The sequence below is a fragment of the Nicotiana attenuata genome, unplaced genomic scaffold, assembly GCF_001879085.1.
Source record: "Nicotiana attenuata strain UT unplaced genomic scaffold, NIATTr2, whole genome shotgun sequence".
In the NCBI taxonomy this organism is placed as follows: Eukaryota; Viridiplantae; Streptophyta; class Magnoliopsida; order Solanales; family Solanaceae; genus Nicotiana; species Nicotiana attenuata.
In genome coordinates this window covers 224,211-232,427 of record NW_017671066.1, presented here as the reverse complement: position 1 = coordinate 232,427, position 8,217 = coordinate 224,211, and positions in this window count along the sequence as shown.

Sequence of the window (8,217 nt, the reverse complement as noted above, 5' to 3'; positions counted from 1 at the left end):
AAACAAATAAATGAGAGAGTCCTATTGGTGAAAATCCTCTCGGGCACCGTAGGGCGATGGCAAGCTGAGAGAAAATTAAAATGAGAGAGTCTTATTGGTGAAAACCCTCGCGGGTATCGTAAGGCGACGGTGAGTTGAGAGATGAACAAATAAGAGAGGTTTGTTGGTGAAAACCCTTCAGGGCACCACAAGCCGAATGAGGATAGTGACTTTGCAGAGAGATTGGATTATGGGGATCCCGGTCATAAAGTATGAAGACTGAAAGGTGATTGGTTGAATGGACTAGGCAAATGCATGTCATGATCATTGCCAGCTGCTTCACTCAGATAAGTCTCTTTTTCATTCTTTCTCAAATAGTCATCTTGGTTTTAAATTTTCTTCTTTATCCCTAATTCTCGAGAGTCACTTCATTTCATTTTCCTTTGGGTCTACTTCTCGAAGTCCTTCTTAACGGTAGCCTTGTTAAACAAGCAAGAAAGTATTTCAAATCCTATTACCAACTTTCAATTGCACAAAGCAAAAGTTCGGACGGAGCACATCACGAATGGCATGATTCAGAATAAGCAATAAGGTTTTATTGGGAGTTCACGTGGTCAAATGGCTCATGAATTTTGAGGAAGTATAATGGTTCAAAATTGGCAAGATAGAGTCGTTAAATAACAGGCTGAGTGTAAGCTACTCGGGTCATTCAGGGTTCTATGGTTGAGGCTCGGTAAAAGTCCAACAATTCTTTGCTAGCCCAAGGCAGCTAGTCAGAACAAAGCATGGCATGGAAAGGCCACCTTCAGCAAGAATGCGGCAAACTAACCACCATATTTTCAAACTGATAAGATTTTCTTTGATTGAAACAGGGGCAGGAAATTTCGTGTTCTGGAGGAACCCTCATTGAGGAAAGCATGTGCCAGACAGGTTTGACCGTAAGTTCTCAAGACCCTCCTGGATAATGGGATTTAATTTTAGTTTTCAGGACTCTTCTGGATAATGGGATTTAATTTTAAGTTTTCAGGACCCTCCTGGATTTAATTTTAGCTTTGATGTTTTCACTGTTAAGATGAGATTTAATTTTAATTCTCAGGGCCCTCCCGGATAATGGGATTTAGCGTTTAAATTTGTAGAGTTTTTTTGGATAACAGGATTTGATTACACTCACAGATGTTCCCGGTACCAAACTGGGGCAAAAAAGTTTCTTTTGTTTTGGCTGTTTTGTTGCAATGGCAGGCGCCCACCTGGAGAACAAGGGAATTCATTTCAAGTTAAAGCATCAGGCGCCCACTTGGAGAACAAGGGAATCCATTTCAAGTTCAAGAATCAGGCGCCCACCTGGAGAACAAGGGAATTCATTTCAAGTTTCAGCATCAGGCGCCCACCTGGAGAACAAGGAAATTCATTTCAAGTTCAGCATCAGGCGCCCACCTGGAGAACAAGGGAATTCATTTCAAGTTTAAGAATTAGGCGCCCACCTGGAGAACAAGGGAATTCACTTCAAGTTTCAGCATCAGGTACCCACCTGGAGAACAAGGGAATTCATTTCAAGTCTCAGCATCAGGCGCCCACCTGGAGAACAAGGGAATTCATTTCAAGTTTCAGCATCAGGCGCCCACCTGGAGAACAAGGGAATTCACTTCAAGTTTAAGCATCAGGCGCCCACCTGGAGAACAAGGGAATTGATTTCAAATTTTAAGGCACCCGCCTGGGAAATGAGGGAACACATTTAGGAGTTAAGTCCAAGACAACGGCAGGAACCTGCTTGAAGAATGGGGTCAATGCAAGTTAGAAGTAACAGGAGTTCGCCTCGAGAACGCGAATCAACAGTTCAAGATACGCAGCAGAACTATAGAAGTTTCAAGAGCAAGATTGAAGACATATAAATAGGAATCTTGTAATTCATAGATCATAGATTTGCCTAGCTTCTTTTCATTTTGATTTTGGGTGTAATAAGGAGTTCAGCAAGCAGCAACAATAGTGAAATCACAGCTTTCCGGTAGTCCCAGCTACCAAAACCTCCAGAACTACACTGACCTGATTCCTTTATCGCCAAGGATATGTAGACAACCTCGGAAGCAAGGTTCGGTCAGACTTTTCAAAAATGCTTCCAATAGAGTATCCAAATGGGCAAAAATCGCTCGTATTTGCTCACTTTATCTTTGCCCGAAAACTTTTCGTGTTTTCGAGCAAAGAGGGGCAGCTGTGAGCACGTGATATTTTTCCGACCCAAAATACTCCTACAGAATCTCACGATAGATTTTTGCAGGTCATTTTAATTTTGTAGGATTTTATTAATTATTTGCATTTTTGTGCACGTTTATTTTTGTTAAAAAAATCATGAAAAATGCCCCCAAAAATATCAAAAATACCATGCATTGCATATTAGATTTTATGTTCTTATTTTTAGGATTAATTGTTTGGTTAATTGCATTGTTAAAATAAAATCACAAAAATATGGCTCATTTTTACATTTTTAGCTTTCAATTTTAGATTAGTAATTTTTTCTTCTTTAATTGAGGATTAACTAATTTTTTTAAATATTATAATTAGATACAAGAACAACAACAACAACAACAACAACAAACCCAGTTTGATCCCAATAAGTGGGGTCTGGGGAGGGTAGTCTGTACGCAGACCTTACCCCTACCTAATTCAGGTAGAGAGGCTGTTTCCAATAGACCCTCGGCTCAGGAAGGGCAAGAAGAAGAAGAGGAAAGCAAGGGAAGAAGAAAGATGGAAGATAAAAAAAAGGATAAGTGGCACCAAATAATAGCAACAGGGAATACAATACCCGACGCGAACAAAACCACAGAACATAATAAAAATCTAAGAATATGAAGGGACTTGCCTACTACTAAGACTATCAGTGAACAACTATAAACTACCAACTAACCTTCTACCTTAATCCTTGACCTCCACCCTCTCCTATCAAGGGTCATGTCCTCAGTGAGCTGAAGCAGCGCCATGTCCTGCCTAATCACCTTTCCCCAATACTTCTTAGGCCTACCTCGACCTCTTTTCAAACTCTCCATGGCCAACCTCTCACACCTCCTAACTGGAGCATCAATGCTTCTTCTCTTAACATGTCCAAACCATCTCAGCCTCGACACCCGCATCTTGTCCTCCACGGAGGCTGCTCCCACTCTGTCCCGGATATCTTCATTCCTAATCCTATCTCTCCTGGTACACCCACACATCCATCTCAACATCCTCATTTCTGCTACTCTCATCTTCTGCACGTGGGAGTTCTTGACTGGCCAACACTCAGCCCCATACAGCATAGCCGGTCGAACCACCACTCTATAAAACTTACCCTTAAGTCTTAGCGGCACATTCCTATCACACAAAATACCGGAAGCGAGCCTCCACTTCATCCATCCCGCTCCAATGCGATACGCGACATCTTCATCAATCTCCCCGTTTCCCTGGATAATAGACCCGAGATACTTAAAACTCGCTCTCTTGGGGATAACTTGAGCATCTAGCTTAACCTCTACGTCTGCATCGTGGGTCCCGTCACTGAACTTGCACTCCAAGTATTTCGTCTTGGTTCTACTCAGTTTGAAACCTTTAGACTCCAAGGTCTGTCTCCAAACCTCCAACCTCGCGTTAGCTCCGCTACGCGTCTCGTCAATCAACACTATATCATCTGCAAATAGCATGCACCAAGGCACCTCCCCTTGGATGTGACGTGACAATACATCCATCGCCAAGGCAAATAAAAATGGGCTAAGAGCCGATCCCTGGTGCAACCCCATCACCACAGGGAAATGCTCCGAGTCACCACCCCCAGTCCTCACCCGAGTCTTAGCATTATCATACATATCCTTAATCACACTAATGTACGCTACAGGAACACCGCTAACCTCCAAATACCTCCACAGTACCTCCCTTGGAACTTTATCGTATGCTTTCTCAAGGTCGATAAACGCCATATGCAAATCCTTCTTCCTCTCCCTGTACTGCTCCACTAGTCTCCTTACCAGATGAATCGTTTCAGTAATCGAACGCCCCGGCATGAATCCAAACTGATTCTCGAAAATAGACACGCACCTCCTCACCCTGGCCTCCACCACCCTCTCCCAAACCTTCATAGTGTGACTCAACAGCTTGATACCCCTATAATTATTGGAATTTTGGATATCACCCTTGTTTTTGTAAAGCGGAACCATCGTACTCCACCTCCATTCTTCGGGCATCTTCTTTGTCTTAAAAATAACATTAAACAGCCCAGTGAGCCACTCCAAACCTGCCCGCCCCACGCTCTTCCAGAATTCCATCGGGATTTCGTCTAGCCCCGTCGCTCTGCCCCTGCACATCTTACACATTGCCCCTTCCACCTCCTCTACCGTAATCCGCCTACAGTACCCAAAATCCCGCCGACTCTCAGAGTGCTCCAACTCACCCAGCACAATGCGTCTATCCCCCTTCTCATTCAACAGTTTATGAAAGTATGTCTGCCATCTTCTCCTAATAAGTGCCTTGTCCAACAACACTTTTCCATCGTCGTCCTTGATGCACTTAACTTGGTCTAAGTCGCGGGCTTTCCTCTCCCTCGCCTTGGCCAACCGGTACAACCTCTTGTCCCCGCCATTGCCCTCGAGCTCCTCGTACAAACGAGCAAACGCCGCAATCTTAGCCGTCGTAACTGCTAACTTCGCCTCTTTGTTTGACTTTCTGCAACACTCCCGATAAGTCCTTTTTTTCCTCCTCGTTTGTACTCTCTACTAGCTTCAAATAAGCAGCTTTCGTAGCTTCCACTTTACCTTGAACCTCTCCATTCCACCACCAGTCCCCTTTATGACAACTAGGAGAGCCCTTCGTGACCCCTAAGACCTGTCTAGCAGCTACCCTAATGCAATCAGCAGTAGTGCCCCACATACTAGAGGCCTCCCCCCTACTCATCCAGGCCCTCATAGCCAACAACTTCTTCCCTAACTCCTGAGCTTTGTCCTTGGTCAGGTTACACCACTTGATCTTAGGTTGCCTGCACCCCGCCCTCTTCCTCCTACTCCTTTTGATCTCCAGGTCCATAACTAGGAGCCTATGTAGAGTCGTGATGTGCTCACTCGGGATAACCTTGCAGTCAATGAACAGACCTTTATCACACTTCCTACAAAGAAGATAATCAATTTGAGTCTTGCCCATTGAATTCCGGAAAGTGACCAGGTGCTCTTCCCTCTTCGGAAAACTCGAGTTAGCTATAACCAAATCAAAAGCTCTAGCAAAATCCAATAGTGAATTACCTCCCTCATTCCTAACCCCAAAACCGTACCCGCCATGCACATCATCATAACCCCTAGCGCTAGCCCCAATATTACCATTGAAATCTCCGCCAATGAAGAACTTCTCTGTGTGCGGGATGCTATGCACCATCTCGTCCAAATCCTCCCAGAATTGCTTCTTGACCTCCTGGTCCAAACCTACCTGAGGAGCGTAAGCACTAATCACATTTACAGTAAACCCACCAACTACCAGCTTAATACTCATCAACCTATCATTTACCCTCCTAACCTCAACCACGAGCTCCCTGAGGTCCCTGTCTACTAAAATACCTACCCCATTCTTACCCCCATCACTCCCTGAGTACCATAGTTTATAGCCGTCTACATCTCGTGCCCTAGTACCCTTCCATCTAGTCTCCTGAACACACGCTATGTTAATCTTCCTCTTCTAAAGAATCTTACCTAACTCTGTAGACTTCCCTGTCAACGTCCCAATGTTCCAAGACCCAATTCTCAACCTAGAGGCTTTCTTACCCCCCCCCCCCTTCCCCACCCCTGGACCCCACCCCCAGCCCCACCCGAGGACATGACCTTACTCTCACATCGTCCACTACCGCCACTATAAACAAAAGGTATTAGGTACACACTACCACTAAGAACCAATAATGGGGACGAAGGACTACCGGCTACGAACCCGAGTACTAAAACAACTCAAAGGGGCGACTACGAGAACAGTCACGCAAGCAGGCACCGAAACAATGGATCTACCACGTCCACGAAACTACCCCTATGCAAACACAGGATTAAAATGAATAGATGAAACCTTAAGCTTAAAACACTAGTAGAAAAGATAGACAAAGTAATCAATCCAATCAAAACTGCCGGCAAGGCAACAGTCAATAGATGTGCGCAGATACAATTCAAGAAAGATGGAACCTGGATCACAGTCGGGACGCGCTGGATCTTTCAACTTGGTATACTCCAGATGCTGCGGAACCTGGCGTATAGCTACTGCTCTACTGCTTGTGCGTGTGCACCTCCCTACCGCCACCAAACAGCCACAAATGTGATACCTGCAAAAAACACAAACACCCACGTATCCAAGAAAAATACAGGTAGGCCGGACTGTCACCGTTACCAGTGGCAGAAAATTAATTCAAGAGAGATAGAATCTGGATCACAGTCGAGGACGTCCGGACTGCTTGTTTTAATATGATTCAAAAGAGTTGTTTTTCGACCCAAAAATTAATTCTTAATAACTTTTTTCTCCTCTGAAGTTTGCAAATCAAGAACAATGAGGACTACTGGTCGCAAACCCAAAGTCCGAAGAGAAATCGAAAAGGCAAAGAAAGAAATGAAATGGAAATTAATGGATTACTGCAAAAATTGAAGAGAGCACTGAAGAAACGAATCAGTTTGTATTGTAAATCAAATGCTATCGATTTCCACAACAGTCCAATTCAATCAAATTTTCTTGAGAAGTTTTGAATTTCCAGATATTCCGGTGACCAGAAACTGTGACGGAATATTTAAAATTCTCCAAGATAACGGGGGCTAAAGAAAAACGCAGAATTAAGGAAACCAATAATTGATGACTTAAAAACAAGGAAATAAAGAAACCTGCAATTGGAAATTTAAATGGAAATAAAGAAACTGAGCAAATTGGTGTGTAATCCAATCGCAGAGTGATTCTTTCTTCTTCAAGATAATGAAGAAAATGGCCCAACTCTTTTAATTAAAACCGTTTTTAAAATTCACCAGAGATGCAAGAGAAAACAAACAGTCTGAAGAATTCTTCTAGGAAAACGAGAAATCCACTAGGCTTCCAGCGAATAGTTATACTGATAATATTAGTTTAGAAAATCGGATTGAATCAGAAGAAAACGGAAGCGTCGGAGAAATTCCGTCGGAGAAAGGAACTAAGGAAGTTTTCAAATACAAATATAATATAATCGCTGCTCTGGTGTATGAGAATCACGCACTTTGTCCAAAGAGAAAAGAAATTGGGAAAAGGTTTAATTTGTCCAACCCAGGCCCAATACCCAAATATATCCGGTCCAATCCCCTTAGTCATAAAACGACATCGTTTTCTTGGGTTATAATCCCAGTCGTTGATCTTTCATGATCCAACGGCTGGGAACTGATGCCCCCCCATTTAAACTATCCGAAAGAACCCCCCCCCCCAACCCTAGAGACCAGATCCCACTCTCCCTCTCGTCTCTCTCAAGCTCCAAAACCCTAACCGCCCACATACCCTAAACCACCTCCACCGGCGCCGCCTTAAACCACCTCCAAACTCACCCAAATCGATACCCTATACTCCTCAACCTCCCCTCATCATAAAGCTATTACCCTATTCCCCAAAATCCCCACCAAATGCTCTCAAAATCGGATCTAAGAAAAAAGACAAAAGCATCGAGTTTCTTCTTTTCTTTCTCTGTCTGGTTCGTTAAGTTTCAAGGCTCGTGTTGGCTTGAAATTTATGCTAGTCGATTGTTCTTGGCAAGAACAACTGATTTTCGGGTCATTTCGGAGGGATTCGAACCCATGCTTGACCCAGTGCTATTTGAAGATTTTTCTTTTTGTTTTTAGGTAATAACCCTCCTTTTTGTTCTTCTTTTCTTCAATTTCTATGTATCAGCATATTTAGGTTTTAAACTTTTTTGCTTTGCATGGTTTAATTGTCTGACTTTGTGTTAAAAATTGTAGGAATTATCATTTTTTTTCTTTATTTTGTTGTTTCGGCTAGATTATTACCTAAGTTTCTTTTAAGAATGATTTTATGCCTGCATGACTATTCTGTTTTTGCTTCCATTTTTGTTTAATTGTTCCTCTCCTGTATTCTGCAATTAGTCAGTTTTAGTCAGATTTCCAAATGTTAATTTAGTTGATTAATTTGTTTTGATTTATAAACTGAGTAGTTTAATTTCTAGGATTTCTTTGCAGTTTCTTTTTAATCCTGGTTTGATTGCTGTTTAGATGGTTAGTCGTTTAAATCCAGTTTTAT